The sequence below is a fragment of the Pseudorca crassidens genome, chromosome 1 (assembly GCF_039906515.1).
Source record: "Pseudorca crassidens isolate mPseCra1 chromosome 1, mPseCra1.hap1, whole genome shotgun sequence".
Classification (NCBI taxonomy): Eukaryota; Metazoa; Chordata; class Mammalia; order Artiodactyla; family Delphinidae; genus Pseudorca; species Pseudorca crassidens.
In genome coordinates, this window is record NC_090296.1 from 58,252,226 (window position 1) to 58,273,616 (window position 21,391).

At 35.6% G+C, this 21,391-nt stretch overlaps 1 protein-coding gene across 4 annotated transcripts in view; it reads right to left on the minus strand.

Annotated features, from left to right (window-relative positions):
* The window catches only part of LRFN5 (leucine rich repeat and fibronectin type III domain containing 5), a 257,343-nt gene that overhangs the window by 233,681 nt on the left and 2,271 nt on the right, over positions 1-21,391 (minus strand). The window lies entirely within an intron of this gene.

Sequence of the window (21,391 nt, forward strand, 5' to 3'; positions counted from 1 at the left end):
AAATTTTTCTGTAATTTTATTCAAGATGTGTATATAGGTCATTTCTAGTTCTCTCCAGTATTTCTTTATTGAGAAAAGGTCTTCAAATATTACTCTGCAGTAAATCTTTAGCTTAATATCAACAAGCTTGGGAAAAATCTCTGAGAAAACTGTTGCCTTCTTTTGTGTCACCACTACTGCTTTTACACATAAATGAGTACTTCATTTCAATAATTCAATAAATCAATTCAGTAATTTCAAATACTATTCTAGGTATTTGGATTACAAAAAGTAAAAATATGTTAAATATGCCAAAGGCATCAAAGTCTATCTAGTATATGTGAAAAGAAGGATAAGTGAATGATTGAACTACAACGTGATATGATGGGAGAAAATGCTCTGATACCGAATGGCCACTATATAGAAAAGCAAAATTCTCAGAAAAACCTCTGCTCAAAGATCTTGGGACGGAATCTGTACAATACAAAGCTACATTGCACAGAAACATGGAAACCCACCTGACACCTCCCTAGGACTTATGATATGAGGGCAGCATGGGAACAAAAATGTGATGAGATCCTCAACTTTGAGGCATCAGAGAAGCCTTCCCCAGAAGGAGATTCTGGAAATACTGTTGGATAAACAATTTGAGGATGATGAGAAAATGATATTTTAGGCAGAAGGAAAGGCAAAATCAAAGACATAGAAACATGAAAGAGCTTAGTATGTGTAGAGAACTCTATAAATAGTTCAGCAATACTTGGACAGGATCTTATGCCAGCTGTACTGACTAGAATTAGGAAAGTCCATTCAGAGAAATAAAGAAATAAAAAGGTGTTTATTTCACCTAAATAACGTGCAGGAAACTCTAGCTGTGGAGTGAGCTGAAGTAAAACAATGTAATTATTTTACAAATAACAGGGAAGTCTTTCAAGGCCATAAAGCAGCATGGAAGCGTAGCCCACCAATAAGTGATCACAAAGTTGATTGAACAGTAAAACTCCAGGCTTCTGTTGTTGGATAAATTATCTGAGGGTGTAATATAAGAAACTACCATAGAGCAGTAAGTTTTTAATTAATGGGAAATACTCTTCAAATAAATTTCAAGCCAGTACTTGAGCCAGAGCAGTCTATTTTATCTAAAATAGAAAGAAAAGCAGGAAAATCCTCAGACTTCATGAATAACTGCAGAAAGTATCTTTTTGCAAATACAGAGACACATGGCATCTTCAACATATAGATATAATATATATATTTTGTATATATATATTCCTGTAAATACATTTTTTACAAAACCAGCTGGTGATGAATCTAGTCATTTGAATTTTACTAGTTTACAGACTAAATGAGAATTTACAAGTCAGAACAGCAGCCCAGACATAACAAGCTAGTCCAGCATGTGCCATCATTCATACCTAGGGAGCAAGGGCTAAGACCCATAAGACAGTGAGCCTGATGGATGGGATCCCACCTTACATGTTCCCAGAGTGCACTGAACTTCCTGTCATAACAGTCCTCACACATGTGAAGCACCTCTATTTCTTTCATGCAAATACCAGTATCAGACAAATTGAATCCATGAATTCCTGAGTATCCTTCTCCCTGCTACTCTGTACATTCAACACAGGCAACAATACTATTTCTCTTGTTTATTGCTGACTCTTTAGATCCTACTACTACTTCTAGTAAATGTAGAATGTTATCAATATATATTTATGAATCAGTCAGTGAATTAAAGATGTAGCACCTGACAACAGAAGAAGAGAATTGTTTCCTTTATCCACTCTAATAAATGGTTTCATGGAGGCCTTAGTGAGAAAAAGTGAGATATTGTTAAGAAGAAATGAGAGCTAAAAAGGAACTTAAACTTATAGTCAAGATTCAGCAATCCAGAGGTGGGAGACCAGATAAGCTTCACCTTTGACAGAACAGTCCCGGCATAGTGCACAGACCTTTTTTGCAACAAATATTAACTCAGCAACTTTGAAATAAGTAATCAGATAAGTATCACTAAAACCTAGAATGTTAAATACTGAGAAAATATTAATTTTTTATCTGTAATGAGTAAAATTAATTCTTATAATGCAATACTCACAATCATAGATTTCACAAATGGAAACTTTAAGTATATTTAATTGTTTCTCTCTCGAGAGGGGGAAAATATATATAATTTCAAGTGACATACATAGAGGCTTTTAATCTAGTATTCTTTCCTCAAGTCTCTGAAATTACAAGGTTGTTTAAAACAGCAAAAAGTGTCACTACGAGACAATATTCACTAATGAATATTCACTTATATAAATATTAACTCCATTCAAATATCTCTCTCCACTTAACACTAGTATAGATAGATGGTCAGATAGATCAATATAAAAATAGCTATGTCTTTGACCATGTTGTCTACTTCTTTATCATCACTTTTGCATTATAAATGTACTGCATTATAAATTTATTTTATTTCATTTATAAAAATTAGAATTTCATGAAGTCAATGAAAATGATGTTGAATAACCACTAGAATCAAAAGCATAGCTCCTGAAAATGATCTGGCAGAATGAAACCACGTGATAAATGAAAAAATATCTGCAAGATGCTTCAAAATAAATTGGTTTACTTATCGAAAAAATTAAGAAAGGCCCTTGGGAATATTATATTTTTAAAGCCTTAGTTTGTGTGTGTGTGTACTTTTCTTCTGTTTTTATTTTCCTCGGGTTTTTTTATCCCCAGAATTAACCTCCTGGGAGGGGGCAAGGGGAGTGATTGCTAATGAGTATGGATTTTCTTTTGAAGGAGATGAAAAATTTCTAGAATTAGATAATAACAATGGTTGCACAACCTATGATTAACTAAAAGTTACTAAACTGTACACTTTAAAAAGGTGACATATATATGGTATGTGAATTATGTCAATAAAAAAGTGGAAAATAAATTATTAAAAAATTAACATGCTTGGAGTTCTGCTGTGAAAGGTAACTGTGAAGTAAAAACTATTCTTTTCTGCTCTTGATCAATATTGTTTGAAAACGTGCAGAGGAATGATGAGATTTGAGCGTTTCTTTTGCTCTAGGAATATGCATAGTTATAAATATACTTTTGTTAAATATGAGATAAAATAATTTTCAAAAGTTTAGCTTCATTCTTCTGTACAAAATCCAAATAAAACTTTTATCTCTGTTAATGTGGAACTTAGTGGCACTTTTAGTTTCCATTATCAATATTCTAGACTGGTCTCCTAGCAGGACCTCCTGTCTCCTTTAGTTTTGTTTTGTTTATTTGCTTAATAAAATGGAAGCAACTTAAATGTACATCAACAGATGTATAAAGAACATGTGAGATATATATACAATGGAATATTACTCAGCCATAAAAAAGAATGAAATAATGCCATTGGTTGCAACATGGATGGACCTAGAGATTATTATACTAAATGAAGTAAGCCAGACAGAGAAAGATAAATATCATATGGTATCACTTATGTGGAATCTAGAGGAAAATGATACAAATGAACTTATTTACAAAACAGAAATAGACCCACAGACATAGAAAACAAACTTATGGTTAGCAAAGGGGAAGGAGGGGAGAGAGAAATTAGGAGGACAGGATTAACATATACACACTACTACGTATAAATAGATAACCAACAAGGACCTACTGCATAGCACAGGGAGCTATAGTCAATATTTTATAATAACCTATAATGGAAAATAATCAGAAAAAAATATATATACCACAAAAAATATATATATATATTTATAAAGAATATATATAACTTAATCACTGATATTATAAATCAATGATACTGAAATTAAAAAATAAATAAATTGGAGTAAATTAGAAAACAGTTTATTTTCAAACTACATTAAGATTATAGAAAAAAAAATTTTTTTAAATTTAATGATGCAATCATTCATCTACATGACAAACACTGCACTGGAGTCTGATGCAAACAAGCACCAAACACTCAAAATTTCTATCTCCAGGAACATGAAGCTATAGACTTAAATAGAGCCCAGACTGAAATTCCTTTAGGGTGGAAGTCAAAGTTTCCTACTATTTTAGGTTAAATTAAATGTCTAGGTTTTATAGATACTTTCTTCCCAAAACTGTAATAATATAAGGCAGAGCTGAAACACTGAAGCAACTGAATGTTTTTGGCATTTCATACTGTTAGTGAGATTCCCACTAAGAACCATACATTGAGTTTGTTTTACACAGTGTAATCAACATTCTAGATAAGCTGGGTTGCTAAATTTCTGAAATTCATTAATAGAAAATAAATTTGTAATATCATTGATGTTTTGACATATAAACATTCAATAGTATAAGTTTAGCATATAGTGGCATTTCATCATTTATAAATATTCCTTTTTAATTTTATTTGATCTGTAGTAGTAATGGCTATTAAAACTTTATATTTAAGCTTGTAATTATTATAAATCATTAAGTGTATGTGATAAAAAGTTTCAAACACCATAAAAGGATAATATTGAAAATCACCCAGGGGGAACTACCACCTACTTTTTGTGTATAGGTATCATTCCAAGAATGTTAATTCATAAATATGCATTTATGTGTATCTGCACATGTGAATGTATATTTTAGATACATATACATCTACATATATGTATGTACATTTTAAACATACATACATCTGCATATATGCATGCATATTTTACATATATACATCTGCATATGTGTATGTCTATTTTTACATACGTACAAAGAGGATAACATTATAGTCACCATAACTTCCACTCTTATGTAGCCATATATTTTGGACAGCTTTCTTTATCAACATATATAGATCTATTTCATTTATTTAAAGAGAAGCAAATATTCTGTCAAGAAACCTGCTTACTATTGATAAATACTTAGGTTATATAGTATTTTGTAAAATATATTTTTGCTATTATAATTCATATTGCAATTAACTTTCTTATATATTTCTTGTATAACTATATCTATGAGACAAATTTCAAGGCCATACCTTGATCCTGTTTAACATTTAACAATGTGGGAGTACACTACAGAGTACTCTATAGCAAAAAGCAGTCTGTACTATTCTCTCTGGTTCATTAATGCATCTCTAAATATCCATCACTTAATCATGATGAAGATTACAAAGCAATCTGTATCTTAGAAAAATATGAATGAAAATGCTAGCAAGAAATAAATCCTTAGAGTTGATTCATTAACAATTAAACTGGCAACTGATTAACCAGTAATTAAGATCTTTTGTCTGCAATTAGTCAATTTTTTTTTTTTTTTTTTTTTTTTTTTGCGGTATGTGGGCCTCTCACTGTTGTGGTCTCTCCCGTTGTGGATCACAGGCTCCGGACGCGCAGGCTCAGCGGCCATGGCTCACGGGCCCAGCCGCTCCGAGGCATGTGGGATCTTCCCGGACCGGGGCACGAACCCGTGTCCCCTGCATCGGCAGGCAGACTCTCAACCACTGCGCCACCAGGGAAGCCCAACTAGTCAATTTTTAAAGAACTAAGACAAAGAAAAGGGGAAAAAAATCAGTAGGGGCATTCTCTATTGATTCAAACAAAAGAACAAAAAAAAATGGAATGAAAAAACTACAAGTCTTTTTTTTTCTGTGTGTGAACTGTGAGAGAACTGATATAAAAAGGTACTATGATTCATTTATTTATTTGTTTCTGCTTTGTTGTTGTACTTGTTCCTTTCGTTAGACTCCTCACACCAATTAAGGTTCCCAGCAGTGATGTAGAGTAACAGCATTTCATAATTTAACCACTGCTTAATCAAAATGTCCCTTTTAGTCTGTCACTGGTTACACTTCAAAAAGCTCAGGGTTACCTCAATTAAAAGTGACTCTTTAAAGCACTTTGCAGATTTGATGCAGTATCATACAATGAGTGCTCTACTTGGATTGAAAAAGACAGGGAAGACAGTACTATTTTTAACTCTCTTGCTATATTCTATTTTTGCTGATAACCTTCCAGCTCAATGCTTTTCCCCTCTGTAGAATCACCTGAAGAGACTGCAAATGATATGATGTTACATTACAGTATATCCTCCTTGTTCACTATTATGAACAATCTATTGTCAATTTTAATTAAATAATAGCAACGATACTTCCACAAAAAGACTAATTGCAGGAAACCTAACCAGTCATTCAAATTTCAATCCACATTGATTAAAGTGCAATGTCTTGGACTATACTTAAAAGACTAAATATTCTCAAGTATGCGTAGGTAGTAAAATATATGGATTATGTGCTACCCATTGTGAAGTAAGGGACAGAAGTTACTTCAAACTCTGGATAGCTGAAGCTCGAGGTATTTGACATCAAAATGCCTTATATATAGTTGCCAGGAAACATTTCCTTCTTGGTAATTCAGGAACTTATTGTTGCATACGTAATTGATTAAACTAGTTACATTACACTAGAAGAAACAGGAACATTGGCTAACCACACTGCATTTTCTTCAGAGGTTGCCACCAGCTTCCTTCCAATGAAGAATGCAGAATTATCATTTCACTATAATTAATTTTAGAGTATTCTGACCAAAAGTTGACTGTGGAAGGAATGATTCCATCGCCACTATGTTGAAGTAAGCTAAAATGAAGGTAACTATCCAAATTTTAAAGAATGGATGATACCTTAAGGAGCCTGCCCAGTGCAATTAAAATATAATAGAAATATGGGTAGAGATTGCCTATAGTTATCAATTCAGGCTAAACAGTCAGGGCTACATTTTTAAAAATTTCTTCATGGGTTTTATAACAAAGACACTGAAAATTGATTATTAAAACCACTTAATAGAGGGTGCACACAACAGTAACTCTCTTACGCTTTGTGCTCCCTACAAAACACAAGTGTGTTTGATTACTTTTCCGATGTGCCATTTAATAGGAACTCAAACACACAGAAATTTTTCAAAATCCCACCGGCATTATTTTTGTCTGTTTTATTCCTCAAATGGAAGCTTCATTTAACGAATGGTCCTGTGGGAATTGTGATGAGCCTTTGGGGTGGAAGGGAGGCTGAACTTTAACAGCTGAGCTGCTCTGATGCTAAAGCAAAAGCTCTCAAACTGACCCAGGTCACCCCATGCCAGGGCTTTATTACTTGCTTCCTTCAACTGAAATCACACTGGAAAGTCAATACAAAATGATGGTCTATCCCAATTACAACAGTTCATTATTATCACCTATAACCTTAAAATTAAATTATAGTAGAGAGTTAAAAAGGAAGTGGGAGAGACAGTACTATCAAGAAGAGAGTACGGCTTCAAAAAATGGTTAAATCATAATGAAGAATGCTACCCTTCAGAAGGCTGAAAGACAGATTATGAAAACGAATGCAAAAGCTTCAACAATTATTCAGCATTTGTACAACAGCTGTTTTACAAAGAGAAAAAGAAGCTACCTGAGACTTTATTTTAATTATATTTAAATTCATTCATTATCATTTTCTCTTTTATAATTTTACTAAACTTTATTTCAAAATTGAATAAAATATTATTTTTCCAAAACCATTTAGCTTAGAAATTATTTACAATCTTCTTTAAAGTGCGATAATTACAAATAGTACAATATACAGCATGCTTATTAATGAAGACTTAGAATTTGATAAAAATAAATAAGCTTATGTGGATACGTGTGTGTGAGTGTATACTCAAATAGCCACTTACTGTTCTATTATAGTAAGATGAAGCTTGTCTTATTCAAATAATGTGTTATTTAACCTCTCAATGATACAGATGCAATTTTCTTTGTAGGTAAATTCTATTAGACCCACTCATTTCAAAGATTTTCACAGTAAGTCTGTGGCTTTACAACTTTAAATTCCCCCAAAATAACAAAACTTGCTAAGAAATCTTAAAGCAGTGAAGGGGAGCAGAATATGCCACCCCAAAATATGCCTCTTTGGCATAAAAGTTTATTCTTGGTTTATTATTTTAAGAAACGGCAGACATAGGAAAAGCTCTGAATACCTAGAAGTTACCCTTTAGTAAGAGACATTTTACATTTAGGAAGAAAATATCCACCTGTAAGAGTGTCTCCCTCTCTGTACCAGGAAGGAAGAGGAGGGTGACTGAATCTCTAAAAATTTATCAATGGAGAAGGTGCCAACTTAGATCTACATAACAACCATATCCTTGTTTACTGTGCTTTGCCCGATAATCTCCCATAACTGGCCTCCTCCCTCCAAAATCTTTTGTCTTTAGCTAAAGATGGTCTTTGAGGTGACGGCTTGGGCCATTTAGGGGAGTTACTCATTTTTCCTGGGTATTGTCCATGTATATAGGATGTATACATGTCATTAAATTTCTGTTTGTTTTTATCCTGTTAATGTTTTTATTTATTACAGGGTGGTCTCAGCCACGAACTTAGAGAAGCAGAGGAAAAACTACTTCTTCCCCTATAGCATGAAACACTGATTATCAAAGCCAAATATTAAAATTTCTCTAAAGCTGTATGGGCTTTTGAATTTCACATGGAGGACAGGAGAGGGGCTTTCCATGTAAAATAATTCTGAAAGAAAGGAAAGGAGGGAAGCATGGAAGAAGGAAGGGAATATAGGAGGAAGGAAGAAGTAAATGAAACAAGCAGTGATCTGACTCCTTCTAACCAAGTTCCAAGTTCAGAGATGTTAACAGGATGCAAGTCAAACAACCAGGGTTGAAAACAACCAGTTAAAGGACCTTATTCAGATTGTCAGGAAGCAATTCCTCTTCCTTCTTCCTTCCCACCCTTTCTCCTTGCTCTTCTCCCTTATCTACCCCTGACTTCCCTCCCTCTTTCTTGTCCTGCTCCTTCTACCTTTGAACTTCAACTTCATAGTGTGATGATATGAAGCTAAGGTAATCCACCCTTTCAAATCTGAGAAGGGATTAATAGAGAGAAAATAGAGCCGAAAGTGGGATCCACATTTTTCAGCTATTTTAATCCTGAATCAAGCTATACCTGAAGATAACCCTGCTTAAGGCTATTGGTTGTATGAACCAAGAAATTCCTTAGATGCTTGAGCCAGTGTGGGTTGGGTTTTCCACTTGCAGCTAAATGAGTCCCAAGTGACACAACCCTGTTTTCCAGCCTTAACTTAAGGTGCTGAAACCAAAAATCTTATGCTGAAGAATGCTGATGAAACAGCCTGAACTCTAACAAGCTTTGGATCCTCCTATCACTCTGTCTCACTCTTTCACCTGCAGGTCTCTCCTCCTTGGATTGCTATATAATCAACACATGATTTCAACTTACAGTGGCAAATCATGTCTTCAAATTGTTACTGACAGTACTAATTCAGCAAGAATGAGTACTAACTCCATTTACACACAGCTCACATGGACTCTCTCTACATCCAAGAAGCACAGATTCCCACAAAACCTATTACCCCATCAAGGAAAATTTTGTACTATGTGCTTTGAATCAGTTTGAAAGAGTTGATACTTCTCATTCCCTGTATGGACTGTATTTTGTAGAGGGAATATGTCGACAGACAAGATAGGGAAAATCTTAAGAATGACATTACATTTTTTTCAAGGGCTGCTTTTTTTAATATTTCAAAAATAGTGATTTTTTCTTTTTCATAACATTAAAGTGTAAATAACAATTTACAGGAAATGACTATAAAAATGAAACTAATTTCCTCCCATTATTTTAGAAAAATAAATTTTTGTGCTATAGAGCCACATTCCAAAACAAATATTTATTAATTAATGTACATATCAATTTTCAAACAACACCTCCTGAGTGCACATTTTGTACCAAGCATGATTTCACTGAAATTCTCTATTTTCCTCAAATATTGCCTAGAATCTGCTTCTTTTTTGAATATACTTTAGAGATAATTATTTTTTCCATGTTATCAATTGTAATGCTATAGACATCACCTCAAATTGAATAAACTATTTCTCCAACATCACTGGAAAAATTTGGTCACCAATTACACATATGGATTTCTCCATTTATTTTGATCCCAATAAAACAAGAAGTGCTACAGTCATATAGTCATATGGCTACGTAGATAAATATTTCAATTTTCAATTAATAAAAATATATTTGAAGAAGTACTAGAACTATCAAAGAGGCTACCATGAGTTTAAAAATTTCTCAGCACAAATTAGTCTAAACAACCACAAAATCAAGTTTCCTAATCAGGAAAATAAAAAGAAAGTTACTAATTTTCTCCTGAATTCATTGAACATGTCCTTAATAAGAAAAGCAGATAGGCCACAAAGCCAGTGTTACACACACAGGCCCCGTACAAGATACTTTATCTAACTTTTGGGTTTGTAATTTTATATATTTTTCTCCTCACAAGCTCCCCCAAATTGTATAATTTTAAAACTCTAAACAACTTGCATTGGTTGTGCCTATTAGATAAGTGGTAAAATAATTATCTTAAGTTTTCCTAATCATGTTCTACCATACATTATTTGAGATGTTTCTCTTAAAATATTATTCCAGCTAGTTTAACAATACTTATTCTAGATCTATATGAAAGTTTGCTTTTTTGTTAATATTTTTTTTAAAAAACTTCTGCTTTCAAATGGGAAGCAAAGTATTGCCTGATATTATCTTAGAAGATTCCTTCAATTTGGGACCTCAACAAAGTAAAATAGAAAGATGTTTGCAAGCTGACAATCTACTCAAACCAAATATTACACTCTGATATATAAAATACAAGGACATATATTTTGCTAGTGCTGTTTGAGCATTCCATCATTTGCCAGTTAATGTGTGAAGTGCTGGGAATGCATTATTCCTCACAGTAGGCCGTTTACAGATGAGGAAATTGATACTACCATGCTAAAAAATTCAACTTTAATGTATATTGCAACAAGTAGCAAATAGAATAGGTACTTGGTTATTTTAGAATTCACAAGCAGAAATTTCAAATGATTAGCACAACATATATTACCTATCTTATATTAAACTTTAAAATCACAGTAAGATACAGGAGAAAGAAAATGTAAATAAAATATTTCATATTCCACACATTCCAGGGAGACTTTCAAATCCATAACAAAACATCTTTGTAGAAAATACTGAGGTGAATGTGATACGCATTCTCATGCACCCCCCCCCAACAAATGTATCTCTTTTACCAAAAGTAAAAACATTGCATTTGACTTTATTCTTTTTGTAATTGTCTTTTTTGCAAATAAATAGTAATCAGAAAGCTAGAAAACCATTATAATTGCACTGCCCCATGGCCTATACTCTGCACCTTATTATATCTATAACAGTATATCAAATTCCTGTAGAGTAATTTGATACATAAATGAGAACATTATTAAATAAAATGAGGTGTATATGAAGTTCCAGAATAAAGTAATTGTGCAATCTAGATTTAATTTACAGAAGAAATGAATAGTAAATATGAATCACTAAAACATAATTAGAAGGTAAAATGAAATCTTGGAGAAATAACAAAATGTCACTCTGAACCAAACCAAGCCCAAAGGTAACTTGAAGAAACAAAGACAAATTCTCCCTCGTGCTTTAGGTGACTAGCATGATCCCTAGCATAAGAAGACAACCTTTTCATGGAAGCTTCTCTAAGGCAGGTGATAAGTGGCTATAATAGAAAACAGGCAAATCAAAACTAATTCTCACATACATTCATCCATCTTAGGAAAAATCAATCTGATGAAACTTGAGGCATTTGAGGAATCCGCCAATACTTCCAACGGCTTAAGAAAAAAATATACTGTTCTTCAAAAATCCATGAATCCAGGGCTTCCCTGGCGGCACAGTGGTTGAGAGTCCACCTGCCGATGCAGGGGACATGGGTTCGTGCCCGGTCCAGGAGGATCCCACATGCCGCGGAGCGGCTGGGCCCGTGAGCCATGGCCGCTGAGCCTGCGCATCCGGAGCCTGTGCTCCGCAACGGGAGAGGCCACAACAGTGAGAGGCCCGCGTACCGCAAGAAAAAAAAAAAAAAAGGGGGAAAAAAAAATCCATGAATCCAGAGAGGGAGGGGCAGCATGCCTGAATATAGTAGATATTTAACAAATATCTGTTGAAAGAATTAAAAAAAAAAAAGGAGGCAGGGTTGTTTTCCAAAATAGGCATGGTGGCTGGCTATGTCCCATCACCCAAGGCAGGCGGGTGGGAGGCGGGTGGTAGTTGTCTCAGTTATCTTTTCCAACCATCAACTGGAGCAGGTTCTTCTGCTACTCTCACCTGTGATCACTCATGATGTTACTATAATTACTTGGAAGCTTAATTGTATCTGGATGGTGTAAGATGGCCTCATTAGTATGTCTTGCCATTGGTGCTAGAGATCACTTGGGCCATTTACCTACAGCAGGGGTTCCCAGGCTTCTTCGCATGATATTAACATTTCTCCAGAAGGTTAAGAGTGAAGGATACATGGTCTCTAGAGGATTTGGCTTGGAAGTTACACCACATTACTTCTGCCACAACTATTGTTCAAAGCAAGTTGCAAGGCCAATCCAGATTCAAGGGGAAGGTAAACAGACATCTACTCTCAATCGGAAGACCTGCAATGGATTTGTGGTTATTCTGAATTCATCAAGGGAGGTAAGAACGTAAATCGCAGATGGGAGCAGACCACAGGGCTTTCTCTAGAAATGGCTTTCTCTAGAAATGGTCCATTCTGCCAACAGATACACCAAGAATTAAGTATCAGATTTTGGCTAATGTCAGGCCCCTCTGTCACTGAAATAATGCACAGAAATTTGGATACAAGGTGAAGAAATGAATTTGTTATTTGACTTTTTTCTGACCCCGTCCCAAAGGGAGGGGGTATCTGGGGCTAAAGCCTGAAGCACTCATTAAGTATTGCAACAGCAGCCTGCACACAGAGGCAAGTGGAATGTAAAGCACAATTAGACACATGCAAAAGTTTTAATGATAAACAGAGTGATCTCCAAGTTCCATCCAGTCCTAACATTTCACAGAATTTTCTGATTCTTCTATACTAGGAAAAGCACTAAAGGGAACAATTTTTTATTAATTACCTAGATGTACCAGGCAGTTTATAATGGCTTGCAAGTCCCTTTTGCAGATGGGAATTGGGAATTGAGTAAATCACCCAAAATCACACAGTCTTGTTTAGCAAAAAATAATTATTATTATTATTATTATATACTTATATTCCAGACTCAGGACCAAACATTCCCTTCTCAATGCAAACAGCTAGAGAATCCCCTAATGGATAACCATAAAGTCTTTCAAAAACCTCCAGATATGAAACATGGCAATTCATAGAGTACAATAAAGGGAAAAGAAATTGAGAATAAGATGCATATTCGGAAGATAGCCAGCATCCTTGAAAGAGGTTAAAAACACATTTATATAATAATAAACAAAAAACAGCTTTAAGAGATAGGAGAAAAGGGAAATCTACATATAGCAAATATAGCATCTTCTTTAGAATCAGAAATATTTGTATTTGAATTCTAGCCCTATTGTCTGTTAGTCATATAATCATGGACAAGGAAACTGTCCTCAGCCTCAAACTTGCTCCTCTATAAATGTATACAATCATGCCTAAGCTGAAGGTTATTTCATGGATTAGAAGAAAGTAAAAACCAACACTGTACGCAAAGGACATTCTCAGAAAGTGATGATGACGATGATGATCCTGTTCACCATCATCATCATCATCTAATCATATATTATGCAAGATACATTAGCATCTTTCAGTGCTTTCCACATAGTACATGGAGACATTAGCATCTTTCAGTGCTTTCCACATAGTACATGGAGGAAAACTCATGTGCTTTCCTCAATAGAGAGGATCTTAGAATTTTAGTCATCCTCTGGCTCTATTTTACAAAAACAGCTAATAATCTTACCACTCTGTCAATAAATTTCCAATCAGTCCGTTAAAAAGGAAAACAGACCCACTGAAAAAAATGTTAGCTATATGAGAACAAAGAAAAAAATGTTTTTAATCATACACAGAAGATAAAGGGAAGGAAAAGAAGTTGGGGAAAATTTAATATCAGTATAAGCTGCCTTAAACATGTCATGGGCTGGTCCCCAAGGGCTTTCTGCAATCACCAACATATACAATGAAGACATGAAGTCATTAAGAAAAGGTTAACTATATTCAGAATTAGTGTGTTAATTTTAATAACTATCAGCATTTCCATTAAAAGTAAACATCTAAAAAAAGCATTTCTAAATATGATGCCTCAAAAGAATAACATTCAAGACCATGGAGAATGGTCAAGAAGGAGAAGACTCATTCTACAAGGATACCAGATAAAGGGAGTTTGACTATTTCCTTTTGTATTCAAATAATTTTCCCTTTGTTGGAAATTAGGAGGTGACCTCATATGAAGGCTGGGGAAACTACTAGGAGCCTAAACATGGACTTTATTCAATAATGGAGGAGGTAACACAAATTAAGTTAGTAAATATACTAGAAATCAACATCATCTAGGTTTAAGGGTAAGTTAAGAGGCAGAGATATGAGAATACCATCAAGACTGACTCGGGCCTAGGGCTACCTCACTGAAAGAATATGTGTTCCTCACTTGAGATTTCAGCTTCCCAGAGTGGTATCTATGCCATTTGGGCTTTTGTGTCTCAAAGGAGAAATGGCTAGCAGAGTATCAAAGCATGAATTAAATAATGAAGAAATATTTGGTAAATGGATGAAAGAACGGGCCTTGAATCATTCTTGTCTAAATCAGAGAGCCAACCCATAAAGTTAGGGCGAGGTGAAAATCCACCTTGTCTTACTCCATTCCATTGTTTCTCGTATATATTATGAACACCAACACTGAAATTTATGTTACTTGTCTCAATATTTAGTGGAGAAGATTTAATTAATTTGAGCACTAGGAGCAAATCATGTGATATGAATGTTGAAAGTGTGGTCTCAGGCATCTTTACTAGTGCCTAGACTCAGAATGGCAAATACTTTAAATCTTGTGACAAAACTTGAATTGACAAGTCATAGCATCTTAGAGATACATGTTCAAGACTTGTCCAGGCTCAAAAGGGAAGAAGTCATTGATCAAACAGTAATATCTGACAGGAGTGCTAGATGGAGGATTACTGCATGTACCTGACTTTCTCCAGTGTCAAGAGTAAGGAAACAATGGCCCTGCTCAACTCTACGCTAGTAGACCCACAGGGCTTGTTGGTGCTGGTAACATAATTCAGTAAGAAGCAAGAAAACAAACTGGAGCCTATCTCAAAGAGGGTAATGATGAAGATTTATGATAGCTAAAATTTACTGAGTGTAAAAGGTAAAAGGCTTGAAATCATGACACGTAGAAAACTGTCCCAAACCTGTTCAGGTCAAGTTATGTTTAATCATAAGCAGAGCAATTGTCGGTTAGGGATCTTGAGTAACTGAGTTTAAATATTTGAGGTACTGTTACTGGGAATTAGACTTATTGTGTGTCTCTCCTCCCATATTAAAATTAATCAGAAGCCACAGGATACCAGATTTTGGGCTCAATCCCAAAAAGGAATTTTATGATAAGACTATACAAATTGGAATAATCTACTTTATATGGAGTAATTTTGGGAATCACTGAAGTATCCAAGCTGAGTCAAGATGACCACATGGCAGGAATGCTTTCCAAAAAATTTAAGATAGAATGGATGTCAGAATAACTCAGAAGTTTCATAATGCCAAACTCATCAGGGGTTAAAATGAATTTAAATTTGAATGTCTTGGGTAAGTCAGGCACTCTCCAGTATAACAGAGATCCTACAGCCTACAATTTCTTAAAGCCAGCCAGATTTCCTGCTTTACATCTTCTGCTTGATCTCTGAGCACACTGGACTGCACGACCCCTGGTTTGGATGACCTTTAGCATTCCCTGGAATCCTGAGCATCTATGGCCCCAAGAATAGGCTTTGAAGTCATTCAATTACCACTTCTTTTAGTTTTCTCCTTTACCCTCATGATAGCTAATGATGAGATGATAATGATGATGGTGATGATGATGATGACTACAGCTAAGTGTCTTTTATTATTAGCTTCATTTAGAAGTGAGGACACTAAGACTCAGACAGGTTATAAGACTCGCTCAAGGTTATACAGGTCTGAGACACAGGTATATGAAATCCCAAAGTTCATGCTTCTAACCACTGTGCAATACCATTGTCCACAAAACACAGTTACGATTTCCTGATTTCCTCTGTCTTCCCTACTACAAAGCATAAAATATCAAAATAGAATTTTAAAATATCAGTTATTTTCAAGCCATACACTTGTTTATATCTTTCATGTTACTAAGAAAATAAGTTTCTTGAGGTCAGCATCCAATGTCTAGTTACATGTTGACAAAGTGCCTGACATTTGAAGAGTCAATACAAGGCAAATGTCCTACACAATTACTATAAATAACCCCAAATTTTCAATTTAAAGGTAGGCATATTTCTGTTAAATGAGGCATTTCAAATTAAAATATATGTGAATACTAGTGATACATTAGTGAATATTAGTGATATAATGATAACTCTATCCATGTAGAATAAAGCATATGTCCTGAGTACTCAATTCAGTGTTCAATGTTTCCCTATAAAGTATACGCATTTTAACGCTGCTATACAAATGCTTTAGCACTAATAAGACAAGTGCACATAAATCACTTGGTAACCTAACTTTTACACCATGGGAAAAAATAACAAAAAGAGCTAATTATTGAGAAAATACCACAGCCTTTACTTCCAAAGAAGGTACAAGAAAGTTAGTTTTCATGGTTACAGAGTTGATATGTTTCCACTAGTAAATCACTTTAATGCAAACATAACTTTGGAAGTGATACCACTAAGATTCATGATTACTTCAAGACAGGAAATGAGAAGTCAACATGGGTGACAGAATCTGGAGAGCAACTAATATATGTCCTTTAGGTCTCTTTAGCAACTCCTTAAAAGAGCTACAAAGGGCAAAGTGAAAATACAGTAATGTAAACAGCACTGTTTTGGCTTCTAACTCTTGATTAAGTGTACTAGTTCTAATTGAGTATCTATTGAACTAATTGGCATTTTCTTTTGTTCTTTTTCTAAGAATTCAGAAACACTCTCAGAGCTGGTGAAAGGATCCTACAACTTTATTCCTGTATCTTGTTACTTTTCTGGAGAGTTTTTTTTGTTACAAAATCTAAAATAGATTCAACATTCAGTGGTAATTCTTAATTGTTCTTCATAAGGATTATAATAACACCGATTTCAAAATATTTCATTGGAAGCTTTTTAAAAAGCAATAAATTACATATATGCTCCTACAAAGAAAAGAAGAAAAGCATGAGGTTTACAATTAGACAGATTTTATTAAAAGATATATTTTCTAACAGCACTTAAATTGGTCAATTGGCATTTTCCTCCCAATGTGACCAAGTTTGTAACTTAATAAACATAGGCTATCAAAGCCAATTTCCGAGAAACCTTACGGATGTAGTTTGTAGTTTAAATAAAAAACCCTTTTCATGTGACTTACTTGTTATCAGTAAAGTGACAGAGCATTTATATAACCATGTAATTCCTTTGTAATTTTCTATCACTTGTTAACCATCTTCATAATTAGTATTAAATTATGTCATAGATCAGTAAAAAGCATTCTGTCAGAATAGAATCTATCAGAACACTAAGATGGAAAAGCTTAAAAAACAGCACTATATCTGAATTAAATTCTTTATTTTTTCTAGCTCTTGTTATACTTACATAAAACAGGAGTTTTCATAATAACATATAATTTATGTTGATAGAGCATAATAAAAATGGTACACCTCTAACCAGAATAGCTTCAATACTTATAAACATAATACTTCTTAATTTCACCATGAACACACCATGTAATGGACAAATTATACCGCCTTAGATTTTAAATAGTCCTCAATGATTGAAGGATGCCACAGGAATAAAAATGTGGGCTGTAGAAATATAATAAGTAGTCTCACTCTCAAGGTTTATTGAACAAGGCAGAGCTATGCACATGTGTGTCAGTGGAATGATTTAGCAAAATTACCAGTTAGTCATGTATCCTACAGGGTCACAAACACATCTATTAAAAGGCCTGAATTTATATCTTTACTCTTCAATGAAACATAAAACTCAGAACCATTTATACTATACACAAAACTCTGAAAGTAATGCCAGTATATTACATTTCTGAGTAAACAGAAAATAAAATTCACTGGAATGAGTCAGTAGATTAGCCAGTTAAGCCATCAGAAACTTTCAAGTAGCTTTCTTCTTCCAACCTTAAAATTGGCAAAAATACTTAGCAATCTTATTTATAGTAAATTTTCCTTAAAATAACTGGATATGATATAGAACTATGTTATGATATAGATATAGATATATCTATATATAGATATAGATATATCATATATAGTTATGATATAGATATATAATAACTAAGTTATGATATAGAACTATGATGTAGTAGTTTTATGTAGAGGCAGGAACACTGTTAGAAATCTGCAGGCATTTCATCCCAACCACATATCAACACAGCAATAGTATCAGCAGAAAGCAAGATCCTAATTTCACCAGCTAGAAAACTCAGCAAAACTAAGAAGTCTAAAGTGCTTCAAGAAGCAAGAGGAAACAGAACACTGGTTTAAATGCACAAAAGGGAACTTATGGTCATTCATAAAAAGATAAAAGGCAGTTATAACATATGATGGTCATTTAAACACCAGTGCCATAATCAGACACTGCTTTAATACCAGGAATACACTGAATGACAGACGAGATAAAAATACTGGAAGAGGGGATAAGGGTGGGGCAATCTTGCCTCAAGTTACCACAGCTCTTGCTACATACTCTTATGGAAAAGGAAAGAAAATCACCTCTGGCTGGTATCAATCAGAGATATATTTGATGAACCCCTCCCAAAACACATAAGCACAAGAATCTCATTTCAAAACTCAGGTGTGTGTGTATGTATGTATGTGTGTGTGTTCATATATACATCACATGTTTGAGGGAGGAAACGAGGTATGCGAAGCACAGAAGACTGGTGTTGCTCAAGGTCATTCTCCTCTTGAAAAGAGAAAGTGAAAAAATGACAAAAAGGAATGGTCTCGAGGACAGGAGCTAAATGACAACTCCTTTCCGCCTGCCTATATGCTCACATCTGTGTCCATGGGTATCCTAGCTTTCCTATTGTTCTGCCCCTCTTGTTAGTGACCACAAGAGAGCTGACAAGGAAGGAAAGTTTTTCTAGGAAATTTTCTATCAATACCTGATAGTCTTGACCTATTAGTGAGTCAAGCCAGCTCTAAGTACAACGCTGACCAAGGGCAATGGACTCAGATCCTCAAACTGGTTTGCACCTCTCTGTCTCTCCAGACAAGAGAGAAGAGAAGGGAGGCAGAAGGCTCCATTTTTTAAGGAACTTCTATACATGAAACTCTATGCTAGGGGGACTATCTGGTTTTGACATTTCACCTACCTCCAGTCTGCACCAATGAATGGCATTTTTAAACATGAATCACACCACAATCTATGTTTAGGCGTCTGATCACTCAACATCCAGTTAATACATTTGTTTCAACCTTCGCAGAGGATGAGGGCACAAGGACAAGACTTAACCTGCAAAGGACTGAATCCTTAATGAGAAAAGGCCAGGGTGAAATGAAATGAGGGACATGGAGAAAACACAAAATTTTCCCAAGTACTAATATTCTCCACCAGTATCCCATCCTTCTTGGGCACCCTCTAAACAGGGATGGCTTATTTGCTAACAAATATTATGAGTATGCTATAAGTTTCTGTTGTAATAATATTCTGAAGAAATCTGGGGGACAAAAAGGTATCTCTGTCAGATTTTTAGTATACACAAATCAATTTTCTGACTATGATTTTCTGAGCAATAGGAGAAATACAAATAAATTCACTAAAAGAGAAAAAGGAAATGATGAAAGAAAAGAAAAATCCTCACCTAATTCCTCTCAAATTCAGTTATTTTTAGTCTTTATGTATGCAGGCAGTACCCTTTTCTTTCTGAGTCTTCAGAAAGTAGAGGGGGGACCTGCTTTTCTGTTAAAGTCGAGTTATACTCCCTATTCTTTCTTGGCTCTCCCTAGAGCTCAAAGTTACAGAGCAAATCTGTCTAAAGAGTGGCCTTCAACTCCTTCGTGTTTATTGGAGTTGGGGTGCGGGTAGGTAGCAGTCTTTCCAGTGGTATTTCAACTGGAGGTAAAACAGGAGTAGAAATGACCTGATTAAATCCAGGAGAGCAAGAGGGGAGAGAAGAGAGGAACAAATGGAGGCCTAGGAAAAGCACACTTCGTTTCAGGTTTTGAATCCTGAGAAATCATGCAGTATGTGAATATCAAGGCATTTTTGCAGCCAGCCAGCTTTCCTTCTATGTACTTGAATATTCATTTACCAAGAAGGGAGAGGGGGCTGCAGGCGCAAGGAAATCGGGCAGGACCTCACTGCCCACCCACCCCCCGCCACGTGTGTCTCTCCACTTCCTCCGTCTCAAATCCAGGCAGCCACCTCTGCCATGATGCGCCCGCTGTCTGCCAGGGGGCCCGCTGAGCTCTCCCGCCCGGCCCCAAGAAAGTGTCAACGCGGGCCTGGCAGCTGCAGTGGCGGAGCCCAGCCCCCAAGCCCGCTGCAAACACGGCCTTGTAGCACCACCAGCCTGCGAGGGCTGAAGCAGCAGCCGAGCCCAATCTCCAGAGTAGTCGGGGACATCAAGGCGCAGGGACAGCGACAGCAGCTAGCTAGCGACCGGCTTGTAGTCCGCAAATACCATCATACGGATATCTATTTTAAAAATGCAGCGGGCGGAGGAAAAGCAGGCAGCGCCCCTCCACTTTCCAAGCGGCTTCAGCAAAGAGAAACCCGCGGAGCAGTCCCAGTCACTGCTTCCAGGAGCAGGGCACCGTGCGCTCGGCTGAGCCAAACCCTTGGTTGAGTGCAGCGAGCAGGCAGCTCCCAAAGGCGGGAGACAAACGAGCATTCCCTAGCTGAATTATTCAGACCGCCTTCACTGTCTAATAAAACATTGATGAGACTACTTTGGAAGTGCTTTATTTTCTTAATCCTAATGCCCTCGAGAAGGGAGAGAAATTTTCTGTAGGGGACGCAGAGGTGATGGGATAGGAAATGAGAGAAATAAGGTGCGAAGGTAAGAGGCTTTGGAAGTTCACTAAATTTGTTCTGCCTCAGCCGGCTGTGGGAATCTCCATTTTTAACATATCAGACCCAATATGTTAATTAGGCAGTCGCAAATCCACCCTACTCCTTGTAAATCAAGGCACTGGCAAGAATTTTCAAAATACACATTATACAGAGACAAACCAAAAAAAAAAAAAAAAAGCAGAACAAAATAAAAACAAACCACGCGCGTACAAGCCCCTCTCCACAAGCGAGACAATGCAGCTGGGGACTGAGGTTGTGGTTTTAGCAGCGCTCCTCTAGATATGGATCTATTTTGCTACATAAAAGCAACCCTGGCAGTTAAACACCGTAT